This window comes from Rutidosis leptorrhynchoides, chromosome 2 (genome assembly GCF_046630445.1).
Source record: "Rutidosis leptorrhynchoides isolate AG116_Rl617_1_P2 chromosome 2, CSIRO_AGI_Rlap_v1, whole genome shotgun sequence".
In the NCBI taxonomy this organism is placed as follows: domain Eukaryota; kingdom Viridiplantae; phylum Streptophyta; class Magnoliopsida; order Asterales; family Asteraceae; genus Rutidosis; species Rutidosis leptorrhynchoides.
In genome coordinates, this window is record NC_092334.1 from 253,495,736 (window position 1) to 253,507,451 (window position 11,716).

At 33.4% G+C, this 11,716-nt stretch overlaps 1 non-coding gene across 1 annotated transcript; it reads left to right on the top strand.

The window, feature by feature from the left end:
• The first annotated feature begins 11,328 nt into the window (after window positions 1-11,328).
• On the top strand, window positions 11,329-11,435 carry LOC139894707 (small nucleolar RNA R71). Its single transcript, XR_011775194.1, has one exon. It is a non-coding gene; the product is annotated as a small nucleolar RNA R71 (small nucleolar RNA).
• Window positions 11,436-11,716: the final 281 nt, after the last annotated feature.

The window sequence follows — 11,716 nt, forward strand, 5'->3', positions numbered from 1 at the left end:
AACATCATCGGAATTCTCGTCGGAATCCGATTCATCGGAGAATTGGTAATCCTCCCAATATTTTGCTTCCTTGGCGGAAACACCATTGACCATAATTAACCTTGGTCGGTTGGTTGAGGATTTTCTTTTACTTAACCGTTTTATTATTTCCCCCACCGGTTCTATTTCTTCATCCGGTTCCGATTCTTCTTCCGGTTCCGATTCTTCTTCCGATTCCGACTCTTCTTCCGGTTCCTCTTCGGGAACTTGTGAATCAGTCCACGAATCATTCCAATTTACATTTGACTCTTCATTATTATTAGGTGAGTCAATGGGACTTGTTCTAGAGGTAGACATCTATCACATAATATCAAACGCGTTAAGAGATTAATATATCACATAATATTCACATGTTAAAAATATATAGTTTCCAGCAAAATTTGTTAAGCAATCATTTTTCAAGTAAACACGGTCGAAGTCCAGACTCACTAATGCATCCTAACAAACTCGATAAGACACACTAATACAAAATTCTGGTTCTCTAAGACCAACGCTCGGATACCAACTGAAATGTCCCGTTCTTATTGATTAAAAACGTTCCATATTAATTGATTTCGTTGCGAGGTTTTGACCTCTATATGAGACGTTTTTCAAAGACTGCATTCATTTTTAAACAAACCATAACCTTTATTTCATCAATAAAGGTTTAAAAAGCTTTACGTAGATTATCAAATAATGATAATCTAAAATATCCTGTTTACACACGACCATTACATAATGGTTTACAATACAAATATGTTACAACAAAATAAGTTTCTTGAATGCAGTTTTTACACAATATCATACAAGCATGGACTCCAAATCTCGTCCTTATTTAAGTATGCGACAGCAGAAGCTCTTAATAATCAACTGAGAATAAACATGCTTAAAACGTCAACAAAAATGTTGGTGAGTTATAGGTTTAACCTATATATATCAAATCATAATAATAGACCACAAGATTTCATATTTCAATACACATCCCATACATAGAGATAAAAATCATTCATATGGTGAACACCTGGTAATCGACATTAACAAGATGCATATATATGAATATCCCCATCATTCCGGGACACCCTTCGGATATGATATAAATTTCGAAGTACTAAAGCATCCGGTACTTTGGATGGGGCTTGTTGGGCCCGATAGATCTATCTTTAGGATTCGCGTCAATTAGGGTGTCTGTTCCCTAATTCTTAGATTACCAGACTTAATAAAAAGGGGCATATTCGATTTCGATAATTCAACCATAGAATGTAGTTTCACGTACTTGTGTCTATTTTGTAAATCATTTATAAAACCTGCATGTATTCTCATCCCAAAAATATTAGATTTTAAAAGTGGGACTATAACTCACTTTCACAGATTTTTACTTCGTCGGGAAGCAAGACTTGGCCACTGGTTGATTCACGAACCTATAACAATATATACATATATATCAAAGTATGTTCAAAATATATTTACAACACTTTTAATATATTTTGATGTTTTAAGTTTATTAAGTCAGCTGTCCTCGTTAGTAACCTACAACTAGTTGTCCACAGTTAGATGTACAGAAATAAATCGATAAATATTATCTTGAATCAATCCACGACCCAGTGTATACGTATCTCAGTATTGATCACAACTTAAACTATATATATTTTGGAATCAACCTCAACCCTGTATAGCTAACTCCAACATTCACATATAGAGTGTCTATGGTTGTTCCGAAATATATATAGATGTGTCGACATGATAGGTCGAAACATTGTATACGTGTCTATGGTATCTCAAGATTACATAATATACAATACAAGTTGATTAAGTTATGGTTGGAATAGATTTGTTACCAATTTTCACGTAGCTAAAATGAGAAAAATTATCCAATCTTGTTTTACCCATAACTTCTTCATTTTAAATCCGTTTTGAGTGAATCAAATTGCTATGGTTTCATATTGAACTCTATTTTATGAATCTAAACAGAAAAAGTATAGGTTTATAGTCGGAAAAATAAGTTACAAGTCGTTTTTGTAAAGGTAGTCATTTCAGTCGAAAGAACGACGTCTAGATGACCATTTTAGAAAACATACTTCCACTTTGAGTTTAACCATAATTTTTGGATATAGTTTCATGTTCATAATAACAATCATTTTCTCAGAACAACAACTTTTAAATCAAAGTTTATCATAGTTTTTAATTAACTAACCCAAAACAGCCCGCGGTGTTACTACGACGGCGTAAATCCGGTTTTACGGTGTTTTTCGTGTTTCCAGGTTTTAAATCATTAAGTTAGCATATGATATAGATATAGAACATGTGTTTAGTTGATTTTAAAAGTCAAGTTAGAAGGATTAACTTTTGTTTGCGAACAAGTTTAGAATTAACTAAACTATGTTCTAGTGATTACAAGTTTAAACCTTCGAATAAGATAGCTTTTTCTGTATGAATCGAATGATGTTATGAACATCATTACTACCTTAAGTTCCTTGGATAAACCTACTGGAAAAGAGAAAAATGGATCTAGCTTCAATGGATCCTTGGATGGCTCGAAATTCTTGAAGCAGAATCATGACACGAAAACAAGTTCAAGTAAGATCATCACTTGAAATAAGATTGTTATAGTTATAGAAATTGAACCAAAGTTTGAATATGATTATTACCTTGTATTAGAATGATAACCTACTGTAAGAAACATAGATTTCTTGAGGTTGGATGATCACCTTACAAGATTGGAAGTGAGCTAGCAAACTTGAAAGTGTTCTTGATTTTATGTAACTAGAAGTTGTAGAATATATGAAGAACACTTAGAACTTGAAGATAGAACTTGAGAGAGATCAATTAGATGAAGAAAATTGAAGAATGAAAGTGTTTGTAGGTGTTTTTGGTCGTTGGTGTATGGATTAGATATCAAGGATATGTAATTTTGTTTTCATGTAAATAAGTCATGAATGATTACTCATATTTTTGTAATTTTATGAGATATTTCATGCTAGTTGCCAAATGATGGTTCCCACATGTGTTAGGTGACTTACATGGGCTGCTTAGAGCTGATCATTGGAGTGTATATACCAATAGTACATACATCTAAAAGCTGTGTATTGAGTAGAATTGTTGATGAAACTGAACGAGGATGTAATTGTAAGCATTTTTGTTAAGTAGAAGTATTTTGATAAGTGTATTGAAGTCTTCCAAAAGTGTATAAATACATATTAAAACACTACATGTATATACATTTTAACTGATTCGTTAAGTCATCGTTAGTCGTTACATGTAAGTGTTGTTTTGAAACCTTTAGATTAACGATCTTGTTAAATGTTGTTAACCCAATGTTTATAATATCAAATGAGATTTTAAATTATTATATTATCATGATATTATCATGTATGAATATCTCTTAATATGATATATATACATTAAACGTCTTTACAACGATAATCGTTACATATATGTCTCGTTTAAAAATCATTAAGTTAGTAGTCTTGTTTTTACATATGTAGTTCATTGTTAATATACTTAATGATATGTTTACTTATCATTGTATCATGTTAACTATATATATATATCCATATATATATATATATGTCATCATATAGTTTTTACAAGTTTTAACGTTCGTGAATCACCGGTCAACTTGGGTGGTCAATTGTCTATATGAAACATATTTCAATTAATCAAGTCTTAACAAGTTTGATTGTTTAACATGTTGGAAACATTTAATCATGAAAATATCAATCTCAATTAATATATATAAACATGGAAAAGTTCGGGTCACTACATCGTGTTGCCCTTTTCTCCGTACACCATTAAGGGTTTTTCTTTTTCTCGTATAATGCGAATTGCATTTTTATAACAAACGATCTCTGCTTTCACTTCTTTCAACCAGTCCATACCGATTATCACATCAAAACTCCCTAACTCTACTGTTATCAAGTCAATCTTAAATGTTTCGCTAACCAGTTTAATTTCTCGATTCCGACATATATTATCTGCTGAAATTAATTTACCATTTGCTAATTCGAGTAAAAATTTACTATCCAACGGCGTCAATGGACAACTTAATTTAGCACAAAAATCTCTACTCATATAGCTTCTATCCGCACCCGAATCAAATAAAACGTAAGTAGATTTATTTTCAATAAGAAACGTACCCGTAACAAGCTCCGGGTCTTCCTGTGCCTCTGCCGCATTAATATTGAAAACTCTTCCGCGGCCTTGTCCATTCGTGTTCTCCTGGTTCGGGAAATTTCTAATAATGTGGCCCGGTTTTCCACATTTATAACAAACTACATGGGCATAACTTGCTCCGACACTACTTGCTCCGCCATTACTCGTTCCGACACCATTTGTTCCTTTCGTTCTGTTAACCCCTGGTCCGTAGACCTCACACTTCACCGCGCTATGACCATTTCTTTTACACTTGTTGCAAAATTTGGTGCAGAACCCCCAGTGATACTTTTCACACCTTTGGCATAGCTGCTTCTGATTGTTGTTGTTGTTGCGATTGTTATTGTTGTTGGGACGATTGTTGTTGTTGTTGTTGTTGTTGTTGTTGTTGTTGTTGTTGTTGTTGTTGTTGTTGTTGTTGTTGTTGTTGTTGTTGTTGTTGTTGTTGGGCCATTTGTTGTAGTTGCGATTGATGTTGCGATTGTTGGGATAATTGTTGCGATTATTATTGTAATTGCTGTTGTTGTTGTATTGGTGATTCTTATCACCGTTTTCCTCCCACTTTCTTTTGACTTGCTTCACATTGGCCTCTTCAGCCATCTGTTCTTTAATTCTTTCCTCAATCTGGTTCACTAGTTTGTGAGCCATTCTACATGCCTGTTGTATGGAGGCGGGCTCGTGTGAACTTATATCTTCTTGGATTCTTTCCGGTAATCCTTTCACAAACGCGTCGATCTTCTCTTCCTCATCTTCGAACGCTCCCGGACACAATAGGCACAATTATGTGAATCATCTTTCGTACGTGGTAATATCAAATCCTTGGGTTCGTAACCCTCTAAGTTCTGTCTTGAGCTTATTGACCTCGGTTCTGGGACGGTACTTCTCGTTCATCAAGTGCTTGAATGCTGACCACGGTAGTGCGTAAGCATCATCTTGTCCCACTTGCTCTAGATAGGTATACCACCATGTTAACGCAGAACCTATGAAGGTATGCGTAGCGTACTTCACTTTGTCCTCTTCAGTACACTTACTTATGGCAAACACCGATTCGACCTTCTCGGTCCACCATTTCAATCCGATCGGTCCTTCAGTTCCATCAAATTCCAAAGGTTTGCAGGAAGTGAATTCTTTGTAGGTGCATCCTACACAATTTCCTGTACTGCTAGATTCAAGGTTATTGTTGGTATGTAGCGCAGCCTGTACTGCGGCTATGTTTGAAGCTAGCAAAGTACAGAATTTCTCTTCATTCATATTCACGAAGTGTCGAGTAGTCGGTGCCATTTCCTTCAAAATAGTCAAATGGAAAAAGTTAATCATACAGAACATTAAGAGTAGTTAATAGTATTTTGTAGCATAATTTGAACACATTTATAAAAGCTTTTTCTTCATATTAGCGTTTTATAAGTTTAAATTCGGGTAGTACCTACTCGTTAAGTTCATACTTAGTAGCTAATATACAATTCAACTACTACAATTCTATATGAAAAACTGATTATAATAATATTTCACGTTCAAACTTTTATACAATATTTTACAAACTTACAATACCGCTTATTTTACATAAAGCATGAAATATAGCACATAATAACTTTGATACAAGATAGTTGTGAAGATAATTCTAGCTAGTACACAATTCGTTCAGCAAAGGCAATAAAGACATGTAATTCATACGTCCAGAAACAAGTCATGCATTCTAGTTTTACTAGGACTACTTCACATCCTTGGTCTTGTGGAACATAACCGTTATGGCCATTGATAAGACAACGTGTTGTAACGTCGTCAAAGGGACGAGGGTTACGTAATGACCAACAGTCTCGTAATAACCTAAAAACCTCATTTCTTACCCCAATTACCGACTCCGTCACTTGTGGGAACGTTTTGTTTAATAGCTGTAGCCCGATGTTCTTTTTCTCACTTTGGTGAGAAGCGAACATTACTAACCCGTAAGCATAACATGCTTCTTTATGTTGCATGTTAGCCGCTTTTTCTAAATCATGAAGTCCTATATTCGGATACATTGAGTCAAAATAATTTCTTAACCCGTTGCGTAAAATAGCATTTGGGTTCCCCGCAATATATGCGTCAAAGTAAACACATCGTAACTTATGGGTTTCCCAATGTGATATCCCCCATCTTTCAAACGAAAGTCTCTTATAAACCAAGACATTCTTGGAACATTCTTCGAATGTCTTACAAACTGATTTCGCCGTAAATAGTTGTGACGAAGAATTCTGACCGACTCTAGACAAGATTTCATCAATCATGTCTATGGGTAGGTCTCTTAAAATATTGGGTTGTCTATCCATTTTGTGTTTTTAAACTGTAAAATATACAAGAGTTAGATTCATAAAAAAATACTTATTAATACAAGCAATTTTTACATATATCATAAAGCATAAGCACACTATATTATATATATTACACCACACGAATACAACTATCTTATTCCGACTCGCTCGTTTCTTCTTCTTCGGTTTTGGTTCGTTTTGCCAAGTTTCTAGGGATATATGATGTTCCCCTAATACTAGCTGTCGTTTTCCACAACGGTTTAGAAAAACCTGGTGGTTTAGAGGTTCCCGGGTCATTGTTACAACTTAAGGACTTCGGGGGTTGACGATACATATAAAGTTCATCGGGGTTGGAATTAGATTTCTCTATTTTTATGCCCTTTACCTTATTATTTTCTTTTGCTTTTTTAAATTCAGTTGGGGTAATTTCTATAACATCATCGGAATTCTCGTCAGAATCCGATTCATCGGAGAATTGGTAATCCTCCCAATATTTTGCTTCCTTGGCGGAAACACCATTGACCATAATTAACCTTGGTCGGTTGGTTGAGGATTTTCTTTTACTTAACCGTTTTATTATTTCCCCCACCGGTTCTATTTCCTCCTCCGGTTCCTCCTCTTCCGATTCCGATTCTTCTTCCGGTTCTGATTCTTCTTCCGGTTCCTCTTCCAGAACTTGTGAATCAGTCCAATATATATTCGACTCTTCGTTATTATTAGGTGAGTCAATGGGATTTGTGCTAGAGGTAGACATCTATCACACAATATCAAACATGTTAAGAGATTAATATATCACATAATATATACATGTTAATAATATATAGTTTCCAACAAAAATGTTAAGCAATCATTTTTAAAGAAAACACGGTCGAAGTCTAGACTCACTAATGCATCCTAACAAACTCGATAAGACACACTAATGCAAATTTTCTGGTTCTCTAAGACCAACGCTCGGATACCAACTGAAGTGACCCGTTCTTATTGATTAAAAACGTTCCATATTAATTGATTTCGTTGCGAGGTTTTGACCTCTATATGAGACGTTTTTCAAAGACTGCATTCATTTTTAAAACAAACCATAACCTTTATTTCATAAATAAAGGTTTAAAAAGCTTTACGTAGATTATCAAATAATGATAATCTAAAATATCCTGTGTACACACGACCATTACATAATGGTTTACAATACAAATATGTTACATCGAAATCAGTTTCTTGAATGCAGTTTTTACACAATATCATACAAACATGGACTCCAAATCTTGTCCTTATTTTAGTATGCAACAGCGGAAGCTGTTAGTATTCACCTGAGAATAAACATGCTTTAAACTTCAACAAAAATGTTGGTGAGTTATAGGTTTAACCTATATATCAAATCGTAACAATAGACCACAAGATTTCATATTTCAATACACATCCCATACATAGAGATAAAAATCATTCATATGGTGAACACCTGGTAACCGACATTAACAAGATGCATATATAAGAATATCCCCATCATTCCGGGACACCCTTCGGATATGATATAAATTTCGAAGTACTAAAGCATCCGGTACTTTGGATGGGGTTTGTTTGGCCCAATAGATCTATCTTTAGGATTCGCGTCAATTAGGGTGTATGTTCCCTAATTCTTAGATTACCAGACTTAATAAAAAGGGGCATATTCGATTTTGATAATTCAACCATAGAATGTAGTTTCACGTACTTGTGTCTATTTTGTAAATCATTTATAAAACCTGCATGTATTCTCATCCCAAAAATATTAGATTTTAAAAGTGGGACTATAACTCACTTTCACAGATTTTTACTTCGTCGGGAAGTAAGACTTGGCCACTGGTTGATTCATGAACCTATAACAATATATACATATATATCAAAGTATGTTCAAAATATATTTACAACACTTTTAATATATTTTGATGTTTTAAGTTTAGTAAGTCAGCTGTCCTCGTTAGTAACCTACAACTAGTTGTCCACAGTTAGATGTACAGAAATAAATTGATAAATATTATCTTGAATCAATCCACGACCCAGTGTATACGTATCTCAGTATTGATCACAACTCAAACTATATATATTTTGGAATCAACCTCAACCCTGTATAGCTAACTCCAACATTCACATATAGAGTGTCTATGGTTGTTCCGAAATATATATAGATGTGTCGACATGATAGGTCGAAACATTGTATACGTGTCTATGGTATCTCAAGATTACATAATATACAATACAAGTTGATTAAGTTATGGTTGGAATAGATTTGTTACCAATTTTCACGTAGCTAAAATGAGAAAAATTATCCAATCTTGTTTTACCCATAACTTCCTCATTTTAAATCCGTTTTGAGTGAATCAAATTGCTATGGTTTCATATTGAACTCTATTTTATGAATCTAAACAGAAAAAGTATAGGTTTATAGTCGGAAAATAAGTTACAAGTAGTTTTTGTAAAGGTAGTCACTTAAGTCGAAAGAACGACGTCTAGATGACCATTTTAGAAAACATACTTCCACTTTGAGTTTAACCATAATTTTTGGATATAGTTTCATGTTCATAATAAAAATCATTTTCCCAGAATAAAAACTTTTAAATCAATGTTTATCATAGTTTTTAATTAACTAACCCAAAACAGCCCGCGGTGTTACTACGACGGCGTAAATCCGGTTTTACGGTGTTTTTCGTGTTTCCAGGTTTTAAATCATTAAGTTAGCATATCATATAGATATAGAGCATGTGTTTAGTTGATTTTAAAAGTCAAGTTAGAAGAATTAACTTTTATTTGCGAACAAGTTTAGAATTAACTAAACTATGTTCTAGTGATTACAAGTTTAAACCTTCGAATAAGATAGCTTTATATGTATGAATCGAATGATATTATGAACATCATTACTACCTCAAGTTCCTTGGATAAACCTACTAGAAATGAGAAAAATAGATCTAGCTTCAAAGGATCCTTGGATGGCTTGAAAGTTCTTGAAGCAGAATCATGACACGAAAACAATTTCAAGTAAGATTTCCACTCGAAATAAGATTGTTATAGTTATAGAAATTGAATTAAAGTTTGAATATGATTATTACCTTGTATTAGAAAGATAACCTACTTTAAGTAACAAAGGTTTCTTGATCTTGGATGATTACTTGGAATGGATTTAGAAAACTTGGAAGTAAACTTGCAATCTTGGAAGTATTCTTGATTTTATGAAACTAGAACTTTTGGAATTTATGAAGAACACTTAGAACTTGAAGATAGAACTTGAGAGAGATCAATTAGATGAAGAAAATTAAAGAATGAAAGTGTTTGTAGGTGTTTTTGGTCGTTGGTGTATGGATTAGATATAAAGGATATGTAATTTTGTTTTCATGTAAATAAGTCATGAATGATTACTCTTATTTTTGTAATTTTATGAGATATTTCATGCTAGTTGCCAAATGATGGTTCCCACATGTGTTAGGTGACTCACATGGGCTGATAAGAGCTGATTATTGGAGTGTATATAACAATAGTACATACATCTAAAAGATGTGTATTGTACGAGTACGAATACGGGTGCATACGAGTAGAATTGTTGATGAAACTGAACGAGGATGTAATTGTAAGCATTTTTGTTAAGTAGAATTATTTTGATAAGTGTCTTGAAGTCTTTAAAAAGTGTATGAATACATATTAAAACACTACATGTATATACATTTTAACTGAGTCGTTAAGTCATCGTTAGTCGTTACATGTAAATGTTGTTTTGAAAACTTTAGGTTAACGATCTTGTTGAATGTTGTTAACCCATTGTTTATTATAACGAATGAGATGTTAAATTGTTATATTATCATGATATTATGATATATAATATATCTTAGTATGATGTATATACAGTTAAATGTCGTTACAACGATAATCGTTACATATATGTCTCGTTTCGAAATCATTAAGTTAGTAGTCTTATTTTTACATATGTATTTCATTGTTAATACACTGAATAATATATTTACTTATCATTTAACATAATTAACCAAGTGTATCAATATCTTAATATGATTCATATGTACCTAGTAAGACGTTGTTATAACGATAATCGTTATATATATCGTTTTCGAGTTTCTTAAATTAATAGTCTCATTTTTATGTATATAACTCATTGTTAAAATACCTAATGAGATACATACTTATAATAAAATCTTGTTAACTATATATATAACCATATATATGTCATCGTATAGTTTTTACAAGTTTTAACGTTCGTGAATCACCGGTCAACTTGGGTGGTCAATTGTCTATATGAAACCTATTTCAATTAATCAAGTCTTAACAAGTTTGATTGCTTAACATGTTGGAAACACTTAATCATGTAAATAAAAATTTCATTTAATATATATATAAACATGGAAAAGTTCGGGTCACTACATTTGGATTGTAAGGAATGTTTGGATTCCGGTTGAAGTTTGGCCTTGGCGGTTGATAATTATTTTGATAATTATTTCCTGGCCTTTGGTTCATGTATGATACATTCTCCCATTGTTCCATCGTTTGTTCAACACCAAAATAGTCTTTTGTCGAATGTGGTCCCCCACACTGCTCACAACTGATACTTATCGCATGAATATCCTCAGTCATCTTTTCCATTTGTCTCCCGAAAGCATCAATCTTTGCGGAAATGGAAGCAAAGTCATGGCTAGATTCGGCACTAGCCACTTTAGATGAACGAAAAATATCCTTCTCTTCATGCCACTCATGAGAGTGAGACCCTAAGTTATCAATGATCTCGTGAACTTGTCTTTCGGTTTTCTTCATAATTGAACTGCCAACTACTGTATTGATGTCTTTCCTGGTAGCCACATCACATCCTTTGTAGAAGATTTGCACTTTTTGAGAAGTGTCCAATCCATGTTGAGGGCATCCTCTCAACATCTTTCCGAATCTCGTCCATGCCTCATATAACGTCTCCATCGGCTTCTGAGTAAATTGTGAAATTTTTCTTTGAAGTCTTGCGGCTTTTGATGCTGGAAAGAATCTTTGATAAAAAAATTTCAACTAAAACATCCCAAGTGGTGTTGGATCCTTCTGGCAATGATTCTAACCAATCTTTGGCTTCTCCCTTTAAAGTCCAAGGGAATAGCCTAAGATAAAGCGTTTGCTCTTCAACTGATCTTAGTTTGAACAAATTACAAATCCCATTAAAATTTCAAAGATGCTCGTTAGGATCTTCTTTGGCATTACCATTGAATTGGCACTGATTAGTGATCATGTGTAGGACTTGTCATTTGATT